Below are 21,799 nucleotides of genomic sequence, written 5' to 3' on the forward strand. Positions count from 1 at the left end.
TAAGGAGATGAGGTGAGATAGGGAAGAGGAGATGGGTGGGGGATTGGTGAAGGAGAGAGCTGGGGAGTGGGAAGGTTGTGTTATAACTGGTAATTTGAAAAATCAATGTTCATACCATCAGGTTGGAGGCTACCCTGATGGAATAGAAAGTGTTGCTCCTCCAACCTGAGTGTGGCCTCATCACGACAGTGGAGGAGGCCATGGATTGACATGTCAGAATGGGAAGTGAAATTAAAATGGGTGCCTCCCAGTGACACAGGTGTTGATGAAGTCAGTGACAACAGTGGTGTATTCATTCAGATTCAAAGTTGAATCGTTGAATATTATCCTGTCCATCGCCTCAAAGCAGTTCTGCCAGCACACCTCCACCTCGCTTGACTAAGTCTGGGTCCTCACCACTGTACCTCATTTTGTTAGGCTAACAAGCATCACAAGAAGGTGGTTTGGGAAATGGTAGTCGTCAGTGTAATGCTACTGGATCACCAATGTCATGGGTTGAGTTCCCACCTCTATCTGTAAGGAGTCTGTACATTCTCCACATCACCATATTGGATTTCTCTTGGTGCTCCAGTTTGCTGCCACATTCCAAAGGTTGATTGGTTATGTGGGTGTGATTGGGTCCTGCAGACTCATGAGCCGAAAGGGCCTGTTACTGTGCCGTGTCTCTAAATAAAATAAAACTCCTTTGCATAGTTAGCTGTCACTGTCATTCCACAGGTACAAAAACATAATTACAACAGCTTTATTTTAAATGCTTTTGAGTATAAATTCAATTACATTTCACTTTTTTTTCCAGTTCATATTATTTTCTTTCTTCCTCCCTCATTTTGCAGCATAGTGCCACCAAGTGTTGAATGACTGCCTGGGAATCAACAGGAAGAGAGCCGAACCCAGAGGAAAAAAGGGAGGGTGAGCATTACAATGCATTGTGCTGCTGGAGGCAGAGTTGCCTGACCAGGTTAGTCAATGGGAATCTGAAATGAGCAACTTGTTCATTCTTTTCATTCACAAGATGTGTGAACCAGTGGTGAGATCACCTAGTAGCATCAATGATACGAAGCAGATGGTGAGTCACACTCTTCAAGTGGAGCTCATCTTCATTGTTGTTGTTGATGGGAAGGGTGTCCTGTTCAGATGCATGGAGCAATCACTCCCTTCACAAGTGTACTGATCGCCAAGGTATCTTGAATGTCCATAGGACATAGGAGCAGAATTAGGCCACCTGCCCCATCGAGTCTGCTCTGCCATTCAATCATGGCTGATCCTTTTTTTTTCTCTGCTCCTCAACCCCAGTTCCCGGCCTTCTCCCCATAACCTTTAATGCCCTGTCCAAACAAAAACCTGTCAACCACTGTCTTAAATACACCCAATGACTTGGCCCCCACAGCTGCATGTGGCAACAAATTCCACAAATTCACCACCCTTTAGCTAAAGAAATCTCTCCACATCTCTGTTTTGAAAGGGCACCGCTCTATTCTGAGGCTGTTCCCTCTTGTCCTAGACTCTCTCATCATAGGCAACATTCCTTCCGCATCTACTCTGTCTAGGCCTTTCAATATTTAAAAGGTTTCAATGAGATTCCACCCCGCCCATCCTTCTGAATTCCAGTGAGTACAGACCCAGAGCCGTCAATCATTCCTCATATGATAACCCTTTCATCCCTGGAATCATCCTTGTGAACTTCCTCTAGACGATCTCCAATGGCAGCACATCTTCTCTAAGGGGGGGGGTGGGGTCCAAACTGTTCACAGTACTCAAGATGAGGCCTCACCAGTGCCTTATAAAGCCTCAGCCTCACATGCTTGCTCTTCTATTCTGGACCTCTTGAAATGAATGCTGACATGGCACTTGCCTTCCTCACTACCAACTCAGCCTGCAAGTTAACCTTCGGGGTGTTCTGCACAAGTCCCTCTGTATTGCTGCTGCATCAGCAGTTACAGCAGGTTCATTCTTTCAGCATGTCAGTATCTTGCTGCACCTTCTGCCTTTTTCTCGACACTGGAGGCTACGAGTGATATAACTTCGTGCAAAAACTTTGTTAAGTGTACAAAGTTCTTGTCCTCCACCCCGTTCATTCTGCTCTGTGACCGTTGCATAGCTCCAGACCAGGTTTGGGTTTTGTTCCTGAAACACAAAGTTCAAGTAGCATTTCAGGTTCATTCTTTTATCCCCTAGGATCCTCCAGATCACTTAGATTTGCTGAATTTGATTGTTTTTGTTCTTTTGTCCTCTCTCGTGTACTTTATTGTTTTGAATTCATCTCACAGGAAATTAGGAGAGGATTTGCTGATGGAAAGCTTAACCCAAACATCGGGTCAAGACCTGAATGAGTTGGTCAGTTCATTCACTGCCGAATATCGGTCATTAAACGCAGAAGTGAAAAACACCATTCAGACTAGGAAGAAGCAATACAGATGTTCTTTGTGTGGGAAGGGGTTTACCCGATCTTACACGCTGCTGAGGCACCAGCGATTTCACACTGGGGAAAGGCCATACAACTGTTCGATATGTGGGAAAGGCTTCACTTCTTCGTCCAACCTGCAGACGCACCGACTCGTCCACACTGACGCAAGACCTTTCAAATGCTCCGAATGTAAGAAGAGCTTTAAAAGCAGGACTCACCTGTTGAAACACCAACAGACTCATACTGGAGAGAGACCATTTACCTGCTCTGTGTGTGAGAAGGGATTTAGTTCTTCATCCAACCTACAAACACACCAACTTATTCACACCAATTTGAGACCTTTTAAATGTTCTCAATGTAAAAAGGGTTTTAAAAACAGCAGTGATCTGCTGAAACACCAGCACACTCACAGTGGAGAGAGACCCTTCACGTGTTCCGAGTGTGGCAAGGGATTCACTTCTTCATCCAACCTCACTGCACACCAACTTGTTCACACTGATGAGAGACCCTTTAAATGCTTTGTGTGAAGAGCTTTAAAAGCAAACAAGAACTGCTGAAACATCAATGCACTCATGCCCTAGAAAGGCCATTTACCTGCTCTCAATGTGGGAAGGGATACACTCGACTATCCAGCCAACTGGCACACCAATGTACCAGGGCAGGTGAGAAGCCTTTTACTTGCTCTCTGTGTGGGAAAGGTTTCAGACGTTCCCTTCAGCTCACCACTCATCAGCTTGTTCATAGCAATCAGGATCCGTTTCATTGACTGACTGCAATAGGAACGATTTGCTGGTTTGGCATCGGGCCCATGCTGGAGAAAAGCCATTTACCTGCCCAATGTGTGGAAAAGGATTCACCCTGTCATCCACACTGCTGAGACACCAACTCATTCACAATGGAGAGAGGCCGTTCATTTGCTCTGTGTGTGGAAAGGGATTCACTTTGTCAGCCGACCTGTTGAAGCACCAGCTAATCCACACTGGAGAGAAACCTTTCAAATGCACACTGTGTGGGATGAAATTCACATGTTCAACCAACCTTAATGTCCGTCAACATGTGCACGCTGGGGAGAGGCCATTTACATGCTCTGTCTGTGGGAAGGGATACATCCTGTCTTCCCACCTGCTGAGACATCAGCTTGTTCACATTGATCAGAGACCTTTTAAATGCTTTGACTGTGTGAAAAGCTTTAAACACAGAAGTGTTTTGCTGAGACACCAACGTACTCACACTTTGGAAAGGCCATTTGCCTGTTCTGAATGTGGAAAGAAATTCACCCTGTCATCATATCTGCTAAGACACCAGCTCACTCACACTGGAGAGAGGCCATTTACTTGCTCAATGTGTGGGAAGGGATTCACACAGTCATCAACCCTGCTGAGACACCAACTCACACACACTGGAGAGTGGCCGTTCACCTGCTCAGAGTGTGGAAAGGGATTCACTTGCAGTTCTCATCTCACTGAACATAAACGTCTTCATTCTGGCGAGAGATGGTTTCCTCTTTGTGTAGGAAAGGATTCAGTAAATGATCCAAGCATATGAGGTACCAGTTTCTTCACACTGAAGTGAGCTGACACACCTGATCCATGTGTCGAAAGGGATTTACTTCACTTCACTAAACACTAGCTTATTCAATCTGATATGGTAGCTCTATAGTGTTTGGGCTGTGAAGCTTGTAAAAGCAAGTGATCTGTAAACCACCAATGTACTTGTCCTGGGAAGAAGGCCATTAAAAATTCCACAGTTACTAGAGAATTCTCTCAGTATTTGAATTGTTGAGCTACCAAAAACACACAGGTGACTGCAATAAAATTATGATAATCTTGTAACTTATGTTCTGACATACTGGTTGGCATTGATGAGTTGGGCCGAAGGGCCTGTTCCTGTGTTGTATTACTCTGTAACTAACCTGGATGCTAAGTCTTTGCTGTCCATTGGCTGTCAGGTCAGAGCTTAATAGGTGAAGGATGAACATGGCTTGGGTATGTATTTGGGATCGGGAACACTGTGATGGGTGTTAAGGTTGCAATCAGCCTTGGCACGGAGTACAAGCCAGAACTGGGATCCACAGTATAATCTGAGTGTGTAGCTCGAACTGGGCTACAGAGTGTAATCCACATTTGCAGAACTCCTATAATCAATCTGGGGTCCGGAGTATAACCCGGGTGTACAGCTGGAGCTGGGGTCAAAAAAGGCTGAAGTATATAAACATTGCAGTCACCAGTCCTGGCTGTACACCCTGTCCTCATTTCTGAAATACAAGCTGAAACTCACTTGTCTGTGTGTCTTGCTCTCTCTAAACTCATAGAGTTCACTGGAAAATTTATTATGTGTAACAGATTTTCTTTTTCTTAAAAAATGCACAATAAATGTGAGACAATGGGAAAGAAATCCAAAATTCTGGTAAACTTTGCTAGTTCAACACCAGTGCATTACTGGAGTTTTAATGTACAAAATTGAATTCTGTTATTTATATCTAGAGCTAATGCATATGCATCTTGTTCATCAACATTTGTTTCTGTTGATACCAACAGAAATTAATCATTAATCATTCCCACATTAATCACAATGAAAATTCTAAATATTATGGCAGGTTTTTTTTAGCGACTTATAAATGTCCATTTATTCGACAGAAATCTTCTTGGTAATGGGGTCTTGCCAGGTCACAGAAACAAGATGCTGGAGGAACTCAATAAATCAGACAAAATCTATGGAAAGGAATAAACTGTTAACATTTTGCCTTGAGACCCCTCTTGAGGACTGGAAAGGAAGGAAGAAGGCAGAATAAGAAGGTGAGGGAGGATAGATACATGCTGGCAGCTATAGGTGAAGAGAGGTGAGGGGGAAGTTTGGTGGTGGATGAAGTGAGAACTGGGAGATGATAGATGGATAGGTGAAGGGCTGAAGAAAGAATCTGATGAGAGATGAGAGTGGACCATGAGGAAAATGAGAAGGAGGAGGCGTACCAGAGAGAGTTGAAAAGGTGATAGACAGGTGAGGAGAAGAGAAGGGGGATGAGGGGATCCAAAAAGGCAGGGGGTCAGAAATTTCTGTACATTAGAGAAATCAATGTTCATGCCATCAGGTTGGAGGTTGCCCAAAGAGTTGGTGTTCTTCCAACTTTAGAGTGGCCTCATCATGGCAGTAGAGGAGGACATGAACCAACATGTCCAAATGAGAATGGGGAGTGGAATTGAAATGGATGGCCACCAGGAAATCCTGTCTGTTGCAGATGGAGCAAAGAAGATTGATACAGCCTTCCTGCAATCTATGTCGATGTCACCAATGTGGAGGATCCTGCCCTGAGAGCACCAGATACAGTAGAGGACACCAACAGTTGTGCAGGTAAAGTGTTACCCTACCCGGAAAGGATGACCCTGTCAGGTTGGTGTGGTTCAATTTATGTTAGTCAGTAGGGTACCGAGTATCAGGGATAGAGAGAAGTCACTATCAAGTTTATTTATATGGGCAAGGAAGAGATTGTTGTCATCATCTATGAGGTTCAGGTTATGATAGACGTGAAATTTGTTTCAATGACTGGTGATGGCTCATATCAGACTGGAGAGGAAGGTGACAGTCACTCTGCAAGTTTGTGAAACAGCAGATTGGTTTCCATTGTAGGATTGTGCGCGTAAGGTAAAATGTTTTGCCCTTAGTTAAATTATCATGACCCAGATTTGATTGTTAAAAGCATCCAAAATTTCAAAGTTCAAAGTATGTATACATTATACAACTTTGTTTTACCAGTCATGGTTGTTAGCCTTGAGCTGAACCCCGAAACCTGGAGGACCAGTGGGCCACTATAAGTTGGACCTCTACCCTTTGACTTGTTTGGCATGGGTAACCCTACCAGGAGCCGAAGCATAAAGCGCTGACTCCAGCTAACATAGCTCCCTGGATCATTGAGCCCTCCAAACCCGACAATAAGGCTGTGATCCACTTGGAGATTACAATTTAAAATTCCAATGTTAATTCAAATCTAGACCCAATCAGATTATGGATAATATCCATATGATTCCAAAACTGTCAGGACTAAAATAATTAACAGTAAGCAATGTATTTCAGAGACGTGAGAAAATTTCCAAGGAAAATGCAGGAAATTTTGTAAGTAACAGATTGGAAGAATTCCAACTCTTTAATTCTGCTAAACCCAGCAGAGAAAACAAAAAAGTTAAGGGCCATAAATAGATAATTGCAGCATACAAAGGTATGGAATACTGACCTAAGTAGTTGTGGAGATTAGAGGCACTAGAGATATAATTTTCATGCTAGAAATGACCCTCTGAAAGGTGCATTGGACAATAGGGCTCCATGCTTACTCGGCTTAATGAATCTTAACTAGAAAATGGTAGAAGACATCGGGCCTGCTTATTGTTGAACTAATCAATTTTCTTATACTGGACAAAATGTTAGCTGGATCTTCAGTTAACTTGGCCATAACAGAATGGGGGAGCAGACTCAGTGGGTGAATGCTCTTCTGTTTTATAAATAGAACTGATGGTTCTCCCATGCCAAGCTTCAAGCAACTGATCAAGAGACCAAAGAAAGAAGTTGATGTATTAAAGATGTTCTGATCAGTGAAGGCAATTACACTTCCACGTTATGCTAATCCTAGGACCACAACCTTAGAAGCTGTTGTGTAACAAGAGGATCAATTTGACAGCCTTTAATTGTTGCCTCATTTTATTTGTGAGTTAACAGCAAAAATTTCCACCAAAAGCTCCAAGTGTTTAGCCACATACTGTAAGGTATGCACCATATTACTTGCATGAAGGGATATAGGGAGAAGGCAGGAGGTTAGGGCTGAGAGAAAAATTGGATTAGCCATGATGAAATAGTGGAGCAGACTCGGTATGCCAAATGGCCCAACTCTACTCCCATATCCTAAGTCTTATGGAGCTGATATCAAGGATATATTAGCCTAAGCAAAATGAATCACACACTGGGTCACTTTTGATGGGAGCTAAGCATCCTAAAAGTAAGGATATCATAGGTTATGGGGACAAGGAAGAAAGTGAGGTTGAAGATGATAACAAATCAGCCATGATGGAATGGCAGAACAGAAACAATGGGACAAATGGCCTCAATTTGCTCCTTTGTGATAGAGTTTTATGGTCTCAAGCATTTTAATGGATTACAATACATTTTTTTTTACCTTCCTCTCTCCTGAATACTACCTGAAATTCCTGGGCATCAGGTTTCAGCTTTCCAATTTACTGAGCTGCTAATGCTGAAATCAATATTCTCCTCTTTGGCCAGGGTCCTTTGATAGTGATATGCCGTGCTAGAACCCCAGGTAAATTCTTTAAATTGATGCCAGTAGTCTCAACCTATGTTCACTGCTGTGGGTTGAACTCAATAGTTCTCCCTACACTGATCAACCACATTCTTAACAACCCCATTCTGAGGGGGGAAAAGAAACAGAATTATGTGAAACACACCAGGTGAGGCAGCATCCATAGAAAGAAAAATGTTTTGAAACGCTTTGCAAAGATGCCTGACCTGCTGAGCATTTCTAAGATCTGTTTTAGTTTTTCTATTTTCAACTTGAAGTCACACATGTAAATTTAGGGTTCAGAATATGTCCTGAATGAAGTAAATTTTGCCAACACATTACAGTATTTTGTTGGCTTAAATCTGCTTTGGAAAGGTGTATATATCATTCAGCTTGAGATAAGTCAGAGGAGTAATAATAAAGAAATTTGTGATGGAGTATAGGATGTGTGCTGACGTAAGAGGTCTGAAATGTTTTATGTTGTTGAGCAAAATAGTAGGATCGAACATTATATGGGAAAATGTGAAGTGATATATTTTGGTTTAAATTATTGGAAAAGTGGAATATTAATCATTTGATGTTCAGAGAGACCTGGCTGTCTTCAAACACAGTAACAGCAAATGATCTATTTGCTTTCAGCAAGTGGGATTTAATTTAACAGTAAGGGTGTCTTGCAAGATTCACTGCATTTCTTCCTGGATACCTAAAGTTACAACAGCAAAATTGCCCCTTTGGCTCAACTTGTTCACATCAAGTGAGATACCTGTCTCTGCCACTTGCCAGCGTTTGGCCCAATACAAACAACATTTCAGCATTAAAATTATACTGTCATCTCCTCTAACAGTTTGTTCTATACACTCAACACCCTCTCTGTGAAAACTTTTGTCCCCAATACTTTATTTATCTTTCCTCTCTCACCTTAATCATAGACCATAAGAGGAGAATTTTGCCATTTAGCCCATTGAATCTTCTCCACCATTCCAGCATGACTGATTTATTATCTCTCACAACCCCATTCTCCTGCGTTCCCTCCATAATTTTTGACTCACCCCTTACTAATCAAAAACCTATCAACTTCCACTTTAAATATACCCAATGATTTGGGACTTCACAACCATCCATAGCAATAAATTCCACAGATTCATGACCCTCTGGCTAGAGAAGTTCTTCCTCATCACTGTTCTAAACTGACTTCCATGTATTCTGTTGCTGTGTCTTCTGGTCCTAGACTGCCCCATTATGGGAAACATCTACGACACATCCACTCTAACTAGGCCCTTAAATGTTCAACACATTTTAATGAGATTCCCCTTCATTCTTCTGAGCTCCACTGAGTACAGGGATAGAGCTGTCAAATGCTCCTCATAAGTTAACCCTTTCATTTCCAGGATCATTCTTACGAACCTTCACTGGACTCATTCCAATGTCAGCACATCCTTTCTTAGATAAGGGGCCCAGAACTGCTCATGATACTGGTGTGGTCTTACATCCTACCCTTTATATTCTGGTCCTCTAGAAATGAATGCTAATATTGCATTTGCGCTTCGTACTACAGACTTAAACAGCTAATCATTGGGTGGGGGGAGAGTGGTATGGGGAAGAGTTTAATTTAATGATACATCACAGTAAACACATCCAGCTGTTTGAGCCATGCTGCCCCAATGACCCATTAAACTCTAAGCTAATCACAGGACAAACTACAATGCTCAATTAGCCTACCCAGAATAGCTTTAGACTGTGGGAGGAAACCAGAGGACACGGAGAAAGCCCACACATTCCTCAGAGAGAAAGTACACAGCTTTTCTGCAGCGAGAAACCGGAACTGAACTCTGACCTCTGGAATGTCCCGTGTTGTAATAGCATCATGCTAACCACTATACTATTGCAGCATTCTGAGTAGATTTGGCCACTACTGTAGGGATTAAAAGACTGAGGTGATGCCATTGGAATATTACAGTAGAGTCTTTGTAGGGGTGTAGGTATGAGGGGTCTGGTGTGTAATTAACAGAAATAGATGTTCAGAAGCTATGTTCTTTGAGAAATCCAGAATAGGTTTATAATATCAGGATAAATTGATGTCATTCAATGCACTGAATATTGTGTTGAGGAGAAATACTTTTAAGATTAAGTGGTTTGGGTTTCTGTTCCCCAGAAAATTCTTCTAAAGCAGCTCAGCTGGTAAAACTGTTCTTTCTCAGCTCCAGTAAACTGTATTCATTCCTCAACTTGGGTGTTTATTTATAAGGAACATCCTTTATCCTGTGGTAGGGTCAGTTTCCTCTGAGTTCACATTCCAAAGATGTTTGGGTTAGTAGTACTTAGTCACATGGGTGTAATTGGGTGGTGTGGGCTGAAAGAGTTCTTATAATTAAAAATAAATAAATTAAAAATCTCTTAATTGGTATTTGTAAATTGGTACAAGTGAGTAGTGTAAGATTAATGTGATTAATGTGGATTAGTGTTTGCTCATCAAACTAGTACTGAATGCACCACAAGGCAGTTACTGTTGGTTTCTCTATTTGAGTGAAGTACCCAGATCGTAGGGTTATTGAAGAGATAGTGGCTCTGCAGAAAATACAGGAAATTAAGTCTGACACCAAGATCAGGTCAGCTGTGATCTTATTAAATGCCACAGTGAAGGAGAACAATAAACAATTTGCTGGAGGAACGCAGCAGATCAAGGAGCCTCAGGGGGAGCGGGGGAGGAGGGATGGAAGAAGTATTGATGTTCCAGGTTGAAACCCGCATTGCAAACAGGAGAAGAGTATGACAATCCAGATCAGTGCCATCTAAAATTCTGACACAAGTGCTCAGTCAGCCAGATTGGTTGCTGGCTGGTCATCCCTCTACTTTCTTCCAACTGGAACAGCTGATGCCTATAGAAGCTGTGCAGTTTTGTGAAGCCTGTGTAACCCTTACCCAACAGGCTGGTATATGTCTAGGGGAAAAAGGAGATCCAGCCACTCTCCAACCCACCTCCTGTACACGCAGGTGCTGTGAGAATCGAGTTAATGCCTAGTGCCCGCCAACAGTATCAAACCCACAACAAATACCGTTATGAAATACACTTTAAAGAGTTTACTAAAATTAAAAAAATAGTAGGCAATACAATATTTATATATATATATATATATATATATATATATATATATATACAAGGAAAAAACAAAAGGCGCCAACTTATCAAAGTTCAGTCTGTTTAGTGCACTCGTTGGAGCTCAATCAACGAACCAATCGACCCATCCGGCCGTCGCACCTGGGACCACCCCGGTGGTCTTACGAGCAGTCCAGCACATGTCCACCTTCCTCAGCATCTTCCTCGGCCTCTCCCAAAAAAACCCGCGAAAACCCCTCCCCCAAGTTCCCAGCATCACAAGACACAATGACATTCCCCAAGAAATATTCCTACTTGTAACAAACCAACGAGGCCATTTTGAGTAACATACCCAGGACATTGTACACCTGCATGAAGGTGTAGCAGAAACAAGTAAACTGGAATGCCTCCAGTTTCTGGTTGTTCTTGACCAGCAAACTTCCAAGTTTAGGGCACGTCTAAAGAAGCTGTCATAACTTAGAAATAAAACAAATGCAGAAAATAGATTTTATAAAAGCAAAGAAAATACTCCTGGAATCATAGGTAGTGCAGCACAGAAGAAGGACCTTAAGCCCTTCATGTCTCTACTAAGCATCATGTACTCCACCTATTTCTCCTGTCCCTGTTTACCAGCAATTGGTCCATAACATTGAATCCTTGAGCAAGCTAAATGCTTAACTGGTTACTTCCTAAATGTCGTATGTGTACCACCTCATTCAGACAATGTTCCAGATTCCAACCACACTGCATGAAAACATTCTTGCTTATATTCCCTTCTAATTGTCTTACCATCTCTCCTAAGCCTATGCCTTTTCATTCTGGGTACCTCTGTTATCCCCTATCTATCTTACCCTATCTATCCCCTCATTATTTTGCAAAGCACAATCAGGTCCAATCAGTCTTTTTCTGTTCTGAGGAAAACAAATCCACCAGTCTGAACTCTTAGAGCTGGAAAATTCCACTTCAGGTGACATCCTGGTAAACACTGAAAGAAATAAGCTTTTGTATTCCACTGAGGTCATCTAAAATCCAGTGGTATGAACATTGACTTTTCCACTTCCAGGATAAGCTGCACTTCCTGTGCTCCTGATCCACCCAAATTTTCCTTTCCCCCAACTCATTCCACCTGCCCATCACCCACACATTATACCAGTTGATTCTCTTGCACCCCCCTGAATTGTTTCACTTGTCCATCTTCCCTTCCTTATATGGTTACATGGATCACATTCCTTACTTAAAAAATAGCTTTGTCACGTGGACTGTACATGGAAACATTGAAACATGCAGCAAAATGTATTGTTCCCCCTGCTTTTTCAGAATGCCCTCAGAGGTGTCCTTAGCCCCGGCCCCAGAGAACAACACAAGCAACAACAGTAATAAAACAATACAACAGAAGAACAAACCCCTTTCCCACCCAACACAGGAAAAGTTATCTCTGAGGTCGTCGGCCAGGGACTTTCAGACATGCAGAGAATAGGCCTCCAACCTCCAGTTTTTGGCCCAACCCTGCGGTCACAGAATTTCAGACTTCAGACCTCTGACTTCTGGATCTATCAACTCAAGAGCTTTGACCTTTGACTTATCTGCCAGACAATGCCTCTGCCCTCCCTCTCGCCTTTTTATACTGCCTATCTCCTCCCAACATACTCGGTCTGATGCAGAATCTCAATCCAAAACGTAAATTTGCCTCCACGGATGCTGATTGACCAACTGAGTTCCTCCAGATGGTCAAAACCATCTTTAATTCTGTCTCACAGTGTGCAAGATCATAGGTGTTAAATATCTGGAAGATAGAGACCATCAACCTTTCTCTACTGTCTCAAAAAATTGCAAAAGTTAGGCACTTTGACTATCTGGCATAAATCCCATATCTTGAGAGCCTTCCTTCAATGAGTGGAGGTGTCTGAGGCAAAAGTGAACAGGCCACATCATCTGGGTTTGGCATTCTTAAGGTAAAATCCTTGCAAATTCTTGAGTGGTACTAGCAGGATTAGTCGTGCAGAAAATGGGCCAAATAATTTCTTTCATGTTATGGTATCGATTCATTCCTATAGAACCCTATTTGGTAAGGTTGTTTCTTCGTGGTGAAACTAGGATTATCTCCGTAACAACCAGAAGGAGCAAGCAGGATAGCTGAGTGGGCACAGGACATTCTGAGGACAGCACAGTAGTGTAGCGGTTAAGTTCAAGTTTATTGTTCCTGACTGTATGTATATTCAAACAAAATAATTGTTCCTCTGGACCATGTACACCCACAAAACATATCACACACAACACACAAACCAAAATGTTTGTCACACAAACAGAAGGATGTGTTGTCCAGATGATGTTCACGAGAATGATTCCAGGTAATGAAGTGGTTAACATATGAAGAGCATTTGGGAGCTTTCAGCCTGCACACAGTGGAATATAGAAGGATATGTGGGGATCTCTTTGAAACCTACCGAACATTGAAAGATCTAGATAGGATGGATGTTGAGAGGATGTTTCCTACAGTAGGAACCAGAGGGCACAGATTCAAAATCGAGCGACGACACTTTAGAGGTTCAAGGAGGATTTATTTTTCAGCCAGAGAACAGTATATCTGTGAATGCTCTGCCACAGACTGTGCTGGAGGCCAAGTCCATGCATATTTTTAAGGGGAGGTTGATCATTTTCAGATCAGTCAGAGCAAAGGATATGGCAAGAAGGCAGGTGTATGGGGTTGAGTGGGATCTGGGGTCAGCTGTGATGGCTTGACAGAGACTCGATGGTCTTATGGTCTTTCCTGTTAGGGCACAGTTAGTGCAGTGAAAAAATAGTTCCAGCAGCTGTACTTTGTTCAGTCTGTGATATGTGGGAATTCTAGGAGACATCCAGCCTCTCAAATAACTACATCTGCAGCAGGTGCACTGAGCTACAGCCCCTCAGAGAATGTGTTAAGGAACCTGAGCTGCTTCTTTATGACCTACAGCTCATATGGGAGCCACAGGGTGGTGGTCACCCTCGGTTGCAGGAGGCAGGTAGATGGGTGACTGTCAGGAGAAGGAAGGCCAGTGCAGAGTACTCCTGTGGCCATTTCCCTCAATAAGTATCCCACTTTGGATATAGTTGAGGGGAATGGCCCACCAGTCTCTTAGCATTGAATCTGATGCTGTGGGTCAGAAGAGAAGAGAGCTGAAGAGGACTGCAGTAGAGACTGGAGATTCCATAGTTAGAGGAATCAAGATGAGATTCTATGGACATGATGGTGACACATGGATGGAATGCTTCCTCCCACGTCCAAGTCCAGAGATGTCTCAGCTCAGATCCACAGCATTCTGAAGGGGGGCAGGTTTGTGAGCAGCCAGAAGTCTTGCTATATATTGGTGCTTTCATTGTGTGCTCTGTCTGCAAGGCTGAGTACGGTGGTACCGTGGACGTCTATAGCGGGGGTATTCCCTTCTGCCACCTGCGTGGGATGACAAGTCTATCATGACTCTGAGGACTTGTGGAAACTGTGTGGTGGTTTCTTTCGAACTTATAGTCTTTTAACATCTTTGGATTATTTTTACTGTGCCCATGGTCTTTTTTTTTATCAATTATGGTATTGTTTGGACTTTTGTAACTATATGTTAACTATAACTATATGTAACTATGTGGTTTTGTGTTGGTCTTGTAGCTTTAGTTTTTGGTTTGTTGGGTGGTAGAGTTGGTCTCCTGACTTGGTGTGTCTGGGTAGTCCTGTTTTGTCTGGTGGGTTTGGAGCTCCTTTCCAGGGAACAAGCTAAGATGGTAGCGTGATATTAATACGCAGCAGCCTCTCTGGACTCTAGATTTGGGGATTGCCAAACATTATGTGGATTTTCTGTTGTAATCTGTTTTGGAGTGTGCTTTTGAGATATCATTCTGGAGGAACATTGCAGTTGTGGTTTCTCAATGACAATAAAGCAAAATTCACTTCATTTCAAACAATGACATGCAAAACAAAAGCAGAGGAGCTCCTGAAGAGAGATTTTAGGTCGCTAGGCAGAAAGTCGAGAAGCAGGACCTCCAATGTAGTCATTTCTGGACTGCTGCCTGTGCTGCTAGTGAGGGTAGGAATTGGATGATTTGGCAAATTAATATGTCGCTGGAGCAAAGGGCAGGGGTTCAGATTGCTAGACGGTTGGGATCTCTTCTGGCAAAGGTACAACCAATACAAAGGGGATGGCTTACACCTGAACCCAAGGGGGATCAAATTCCTTTCAGGCAGGCTTGCTAGAGCTTTTCAGGAGGGTTTGAACTAACTTGGAAGTGGGTTAGGAATTGGAGTGATAGAGATAGGGTTGGGGTAGTTGGTTTACAAGAAGAGGCAATGTGTAATGAGACTGCTAACAAGGAAAGGTTGATGATAGGGAAAATTGAGCTATAATGTAAAATCAGGATTTTAAAATGATGAATACAGGATTGAATGTTGTATTTGAAAGCATACAGTATATTGAATAAGTAGATGAACTTGTAGCAGAGTTACATATTGGCATCACGAAATGTGGCTGAAGGAAGATTATAGTTGGGAGCTTAATGGCCAAGGATACACATTGTATCAAAAGAACAGGGAGGAAGGCAGAGGGGATGGATGGCCCTTTTGGGGGGAAAACATAAAATCAAATCATTAGGAAGAGCAGATATAGGATTAGAAGGTGTTGAATTGTTGTGGGTAGAGGTAACAAACTGCAAGGGTAAAAAGATCCTAATAGGAGTTACATACAGGCCTCAAACAACAGCCAGGATGTGGTCTACAAATTACAACAGGACGTAAGAAAATGCATGTTACAAGGACAACATTTTGATTGTCATGGAGGATTTCAATATGCAGGTAGATTAGGTAAATGAAGTTGGTGCTGGATCCCAAGAGGAGGAATTTATAGAATGTCTATGAGTTGGCTTTTTAGAACAGCTCATGGTAGAGCCCACTAGGGCATTAGCTATTAGAGTGCTTAAGGTAAAGGGACCTTAGGGGCCAGTGATCATAATATGATAGAATTCACCCTGCAAGTGAGAAGGAAAACTAGACTCAAATGTATCATTATTACAGTGGAGTAAATGGAATTACAGAATCATGAGCGATGGGCTGGCCAAAACTATGTGTAATGTGTGAAGCAAAGCAGAGCTGCAGAACAGATGCTGCTAAATAAGAGAGAGATGAAAAAGAAAGCCATCCAAAATGCTAATGAGAAAGGGAGAGAGAGAGAGATAATGGAGAGTCATTCAAAATGCTAATAAGAGAGAGAGACACACACACATAATTCAGTATTTTGGCATCTGCAGTGATACTGCCAGGGACATTTTGCTTTGAACATGAACTGCTCATTAACACTCCTGCTGAGATTAAAGGAAGTGGTGAAGTTTGATGGACAGGTGATACCCGATCAGGGGGGCATAAAATTGCTGGTTTGCTAAGACATAGTCATACATGCCACGAAACCCAGAAGAGAGCATTGTGCCCCCACAAGTTAGTGGGATTCTGGAGGACAGATTCGCGGGTATCGGCCAGAGGCTCACAGGGTGTAAAGTTATGACCAGTGGGGACCTGTTGTGTGTCCACCCTTTGCTGGGTGACGGGTTCACCACGGAAGAATGGTCGCTTCTGGAACAGAGGGGTCACAGTGGGTGACCACAATGGGACAAGAAGACAACGGAAGGTTTGCCTGAAATTTCATCTCTCTCCCTCTCCCTCTTCCTCTCCCCCTCCCCCTCCCCCTCTCCCCCTCTCCCCCTCTCCCCCTCTCTCACAGTACCACAACAACTACCTCAAACTACGCTAAACTGAGCTGAACTCTGCTTCACTTGAAGACTGATCATTTACCCCTAGCCTTCAATAGAGCTTGGCTGATTCCTATTCCCATTTTTCTGTGTATATCTGTATATTATCATTACTAACCTGTTACGTTTATATCCTTGCATCTAGCGTACTGTATTACTTATTTTACTAATAAACTTTATTAGTTTCTAGTAATTACAGATTCCAATGAGTGTTCCATTTCTGCTGGTTTGACAACCCAGTTAAGGGGTACGTAACAATTGGAAGGAAAGAGTTGCAGGGATGGTGCAACAGCAGCAATGGCTGGAGTTTCTGGGAGCAATTTAGAAGATGCAGGATAGATACATTACAAGGGAGAGGAGGTATTCTAAAGGCAGGATAGCAGAACTGTGGCTGACGAGGTCGAAGCCAACATAAATGCCAAAGACACAAACACGAGGAGATCTGAAGATGCTGGAAACTCAAGCAACACACACACACACAAAATGCTGTTGGAGCACAGCAGGCCAAGCAGCATCTATAGGCAGAAGTACAGTCAACATTTCAGGTCGAGACCCTACGTCATCCAAAGAGAAGGCTTATAATAGAACAAAAATTAGTAAAATGTTACAGGATTGGGAAAATTTTGAAAACCAACAGAAGGCAACTAAAAATATCATAAAAGAGGAAGAGATGGAATATGAAGTTAAGCTATCCGGTAATATTAAGAAGGTTAAAAATATTAAAAAGGTACCAAAAGGTTCTTCAGATATATAAAGTGTAAAAGAGAGGCAACAGTAGATATAGCACTGCTGGAAAATGACACTGGAGAGGTGGTAATGGGGGACAAGGAAATGGTGGAAGAACTGAATAAGCACCTAGCAACAGTTTTCACTGTGACAGTTACTAACAGTATGCTGAAAGTTCAGAAGTATCAGGGGCAGAACTGAGTAAGGTGGCCATTACTAGCGAGAAACTGCTTGGGGAAAAAAAAAGGTCTAAAGATAGGTAAGTCACATGAAATAGATGGTTACAAGCACCAGGGTTCTGAAAGAGGTGGTGAAGAGATTGTGAAGGCAATTCGAGAATCAATGGATTCTGTATTTTTTCAGAGGATTGCAAACTTGCAAATGTCATTCCACTCTTCAAGAAAGGAGAGAGACAGAAGAAAGTAAATTATAGGCTAGTTTATGAGACCTCAGTGGTTGGGAAGGTGTTGGAGTCTATTATTAAGAATGAAGTTTCGCAGTACTTAGAGACACATGATAAAATAGGCCAAAGTCAGCATGATTTCTGGAGAGTAAATCTTGCCTGACAAATCTATTGGAATTGTTTTTGTGAAACAGACAAAAATAGGGAGGATAGACAAAGGAGGGAAAGTAGATGTTGTTTAATTGGATTTTCAGAATGTCTTTGACAAAGTGCTGCATGAGACAGCTGAAAAAGTTAAGAGCCCATGGTATTACGGGAAGGATACTAGCATGGACAGAAGACTAGCTGGCTGACTGACAGGAGGCAAAGGATGGGAATAAAGTGATTTTTCCCCCTAGTTGGTTACACGTACTCCTGGAGTTGCATGGCGGCTGGTGTGGGATCGCTTCTTTCACATCGTGTTTCAGTAACTTGGATGACAAAATTGATAACTTTGTGGCCTAATTTGCTGACGCTAAAGATAAAGATAAAGATAAAGATAAAGATAAAGAAGGGCAGGTAGTGTTGAGGAAGCAGGGAATTTGCAGAATGACTTTAGATGGATTAGGAGAATGGGAAATAAGTGGCAAATGGAATTGTATGGTCATGCACTTTGGTAGAAAGAATAAAGGCATAGACTATTTTCTAAATGGTGAAAAAGGTTCAGCAATCAAAGGTACAAACAGACTTCTGAGTCTCCTTGCAGGATTCCCTAAAAGTTAACTTGCAAGTTGAATTGGTGGTAAGGAAGGCAAATGCAATGTTACCATGAACTTCAAGAGCACTAGAACATCAAAGCAAGGATGTAATGCTAAGGCTTTATAAGATGTTGTTTAGATGATGCTAGGAGTATTGTAAGCAGTTTGGGCCTCTTATCTAAGAAAAGGTATGCTGGTATTGGAGAAGGTCCAGAGGAATTTCATGAGAATGATTCTGAGGATAAAGGAACTAACATATGGGGAGCATCTGATGACACTGTGCCTGTGCTCACTGAAGTTTAGAAGAATAAGGGGGTAGGATCTCAGTGAAACTTATAGAATATTGAAAGGCCTGGATAATATGAATGTTAAGAGGATGTTTGCTATTGGTAATGCAACTTTAATTGGACGGCCAACTGCCATAAAAGACTGAAGATGTTTGCTACAGTGAGCAAGTCTACCACCAGGGGGCACAGCATCAGAATTGAAGGTTGGTCATTGACTGCAGAGATGATAAGGTATTTCTCTAGCCAGAGGGTAGTAAATCTGTGGAGTTCATTGCTGCAGATGGATGTAGAGGCAAGTTATTGGGTATATTTAAGCAGAAGTTGAGGTTCTTGATTAATAAGGATGTCAACGGTTCTGAGGAGAAGGCAGGAGGATGGAGTTGAGAGGGATAATAAATCAGATATGAAGAAATGGCAGCAAGGAGTCTATAAGCCAAATGACATTGTGCTTCTCTGTCTTATGATCTAAGTTGAGTTGAGGCAAAAACATATTCCATTGTTTTTTTAGAATATATGTGATGAACAATTCTAAACTTTTAAGGCCTGAAGTTGCAGATTTGAGTATTCAATGGCACTAAAGTTCATCAGAATTTCCAGAGCATGAGACTTTGGCCCCGCAGTTAGAATGCAGTGTGCAGATGCAGGTCTGTTGATTGATGTTTACAAATGAAGCATGAGGCTTGGTAGGAAAATGCCCACAAGGCAGGCATTTAGTCCTTGGCATGGAAAAGGAAAAGTGTTCTGTTCTGGTTCACTACAGGAGTGTCCAGGCAAATATGTACAGTGGCATGCAAAAGTTTGGGCATCCCTGGTCAAAATTTCTGTTACTGTGAATAGTTAAGTGAGTAGAAGATGAACTGATCTCCAAAAGTCATAAAGTTAAAGATGAAACATTCTTTCCAACATTTTAAGCAAGTTTAGTGTATTATTTTTCTCTTGTACAATTTTGAAGTGAAAAATGGAAAGGAGCACCATGCAAAAGTTTGTGCACCCCAAGAGATTTAGGTTCTCAGATAATTTGTACCAAGGTCTCAGACCTTAATTAGCTTGTTAGGGCTATGGCTTGATCACAGTCATTGTCAGGAAAGGCCAGGTGATGCAAATTTCAAAGCTTTATAAATACCCTGACACCTTGTCCCAACAATCAGCAGCCATCGGTTCCTCTAAGCAACTGCCTAGCACTCTGTAAGTTAAAATAAATGATGCCCACAAAGCAGAAAAAGGAGATAAGAAGACAGCAAAGCGTTTTCTGGAAACCTTTTCCTTAGTTCATAATGTAATTAAGAAATGACAGTTAGCAGGAACAGTGGAGGTCAAGTTGGGGGCTGGAAGACCAAGAAAACCTTCCGCAAGAACTGCTTATAGGATTGCCAGAAAGGCAAATCAAAACCCCCATTTGACTGCAAAAGACCTTCAGGAAGACTTAGCAGATTCTGGAGTGCTGTTGCACTGTTCTGCCATGCAGAGACACCTGCACAAATATGACTTTCATGGAACAGTCATCAGAAGAAACCTTCTGTGCATTCTCACCACAAAATTCTGCATCAGAAGTTTGCAAAGGAACACCTAAACAAGTCTGATGCATTTTGGAAACAAGTCCTGTGAACTGATGAATTTAAAGTAGAACTAATTGGCTGCAATGAGCGAAGGTATGTTTGGAGAGAAAAGGCTGCAGAATTTCATGAAAAGAACATCTCTCCAACTGTTAAGAATGGGGGTAGATCGATCAGCCTTTGGGTTTATAGGGCAGCCAGTGACATGCGGAACATCTCACTGGTAGAGGGAAGAATGAATTCAATTAAATACCAGCAAATTCTGAAGTGAACAAAACACCTTCTGTAAAAAAGCTGAAGATGAAAAAAGTATGGCTTCTCCAACAGGATAATGATCCTAAACACACCTCAAAATCCACAGTGGACTACCTCCAGAGGCGCAAGCTGAAGGTTTTTCCATGGCCCTCACAGTCCCCCGACCTAAACATCATTGAAAATCTGTGGCTAGACCTTTAAAGAGCAGTGAATGCGAGACAGCCCAAGAATCTCACAGAACTAGAAGCCTTTTGCAAGGAAGAATGGGCAACAATCCCCCAAACAAGAATCAAAAGACTCTTAGCTAGCTGCAGAAAGCATTTACAAGCTGTGATACTTGCCAAAGGGGGTATCACTAAGTACTGACTATGCAGGGTGCCCAAACATTTTTGCTTCGGGCCCTCTTCCTTTTTTTGTTACTTTGAACCTGTAGAAGTTGGAAATAATAAGTAATCTTGCTTAAAATATGAAAGAAATGTCTCATCTTTAATGTTATGCCTTTTGGAAATCAGGTCATCTTTTACTCGCTTAGCTATTAACAGTAACAGAAATTTTGACTTGGGGTGCCCAAACGTTTGCAAGCCATTGTATAACCCAATGACAGCAGAAGACTGAATACCATTTGGTTGAAGGCCACTGAGCTATCTTGTTAACAACAAGCAAACAAGTAAATGATTGGTTTGCTGATTTGCTTGACATTCTATTGTCAGAGGACATTGCTTCTGCTCACCTCTCGCCAGAAAATTTTAGGGGGATTGCGGATCTCGTCAGGCAGGATATCAAGTGCTGCAACAAAGTACACTGCAGATGCTGTGGTCAAATCAAGACGTACAAAAAAGCTGGATGATCTCAGCAGGTCAGGCAGCATCCGTTGAGAGAAGCAGTCAACGTTTCAGGTCGAGACCCTTCGTCAGGACAAAAGAAGGAGGGGGCAGGAGCCCTATAAAGAAGATGGGGGGAGGGTGGAAAAGAAATCAGAGGAACGATCAAAGGGTGGGGGAGGTGAAGGAATCTAAGGGGAAAGCTCTAAGGGTAGTAGAAGAAGGCAGAGTCATGAGAGGTGATAGGCAGCTAGAAGAGGAGACAGAATGAAGGTGGGATGGGGAAAGGGAAAGGGAGGGAATTACTGGAAGTTGGAAAATTCGATGTTCATACCAAGGGGCTGGAGACTACCCAGACGGTATATGAGATGTTGTTTTCAAGTGCCTCCCCCTCTGAACCCTCAGTTAGCATTTAGATGCAATCACTCCACGTCTGTATTTAATCCAATAACACATCTGTCCAGGTAATTAAAAACCA

This window comes from Hypanus sabinus, chromosome 26 (assembly GCF_030144855.1).
Source record: "Hypanus sabinus isolate sHypSab1 chromosome 26, sHypSab1.hap1, whole genome shotgun sequence".
NCBI lineage: Eukaryota > Metazoa > Chordata > Chondrichthyes > Myliobatiformes > Dasyatidae > Hypanus > Hypanus sabinus.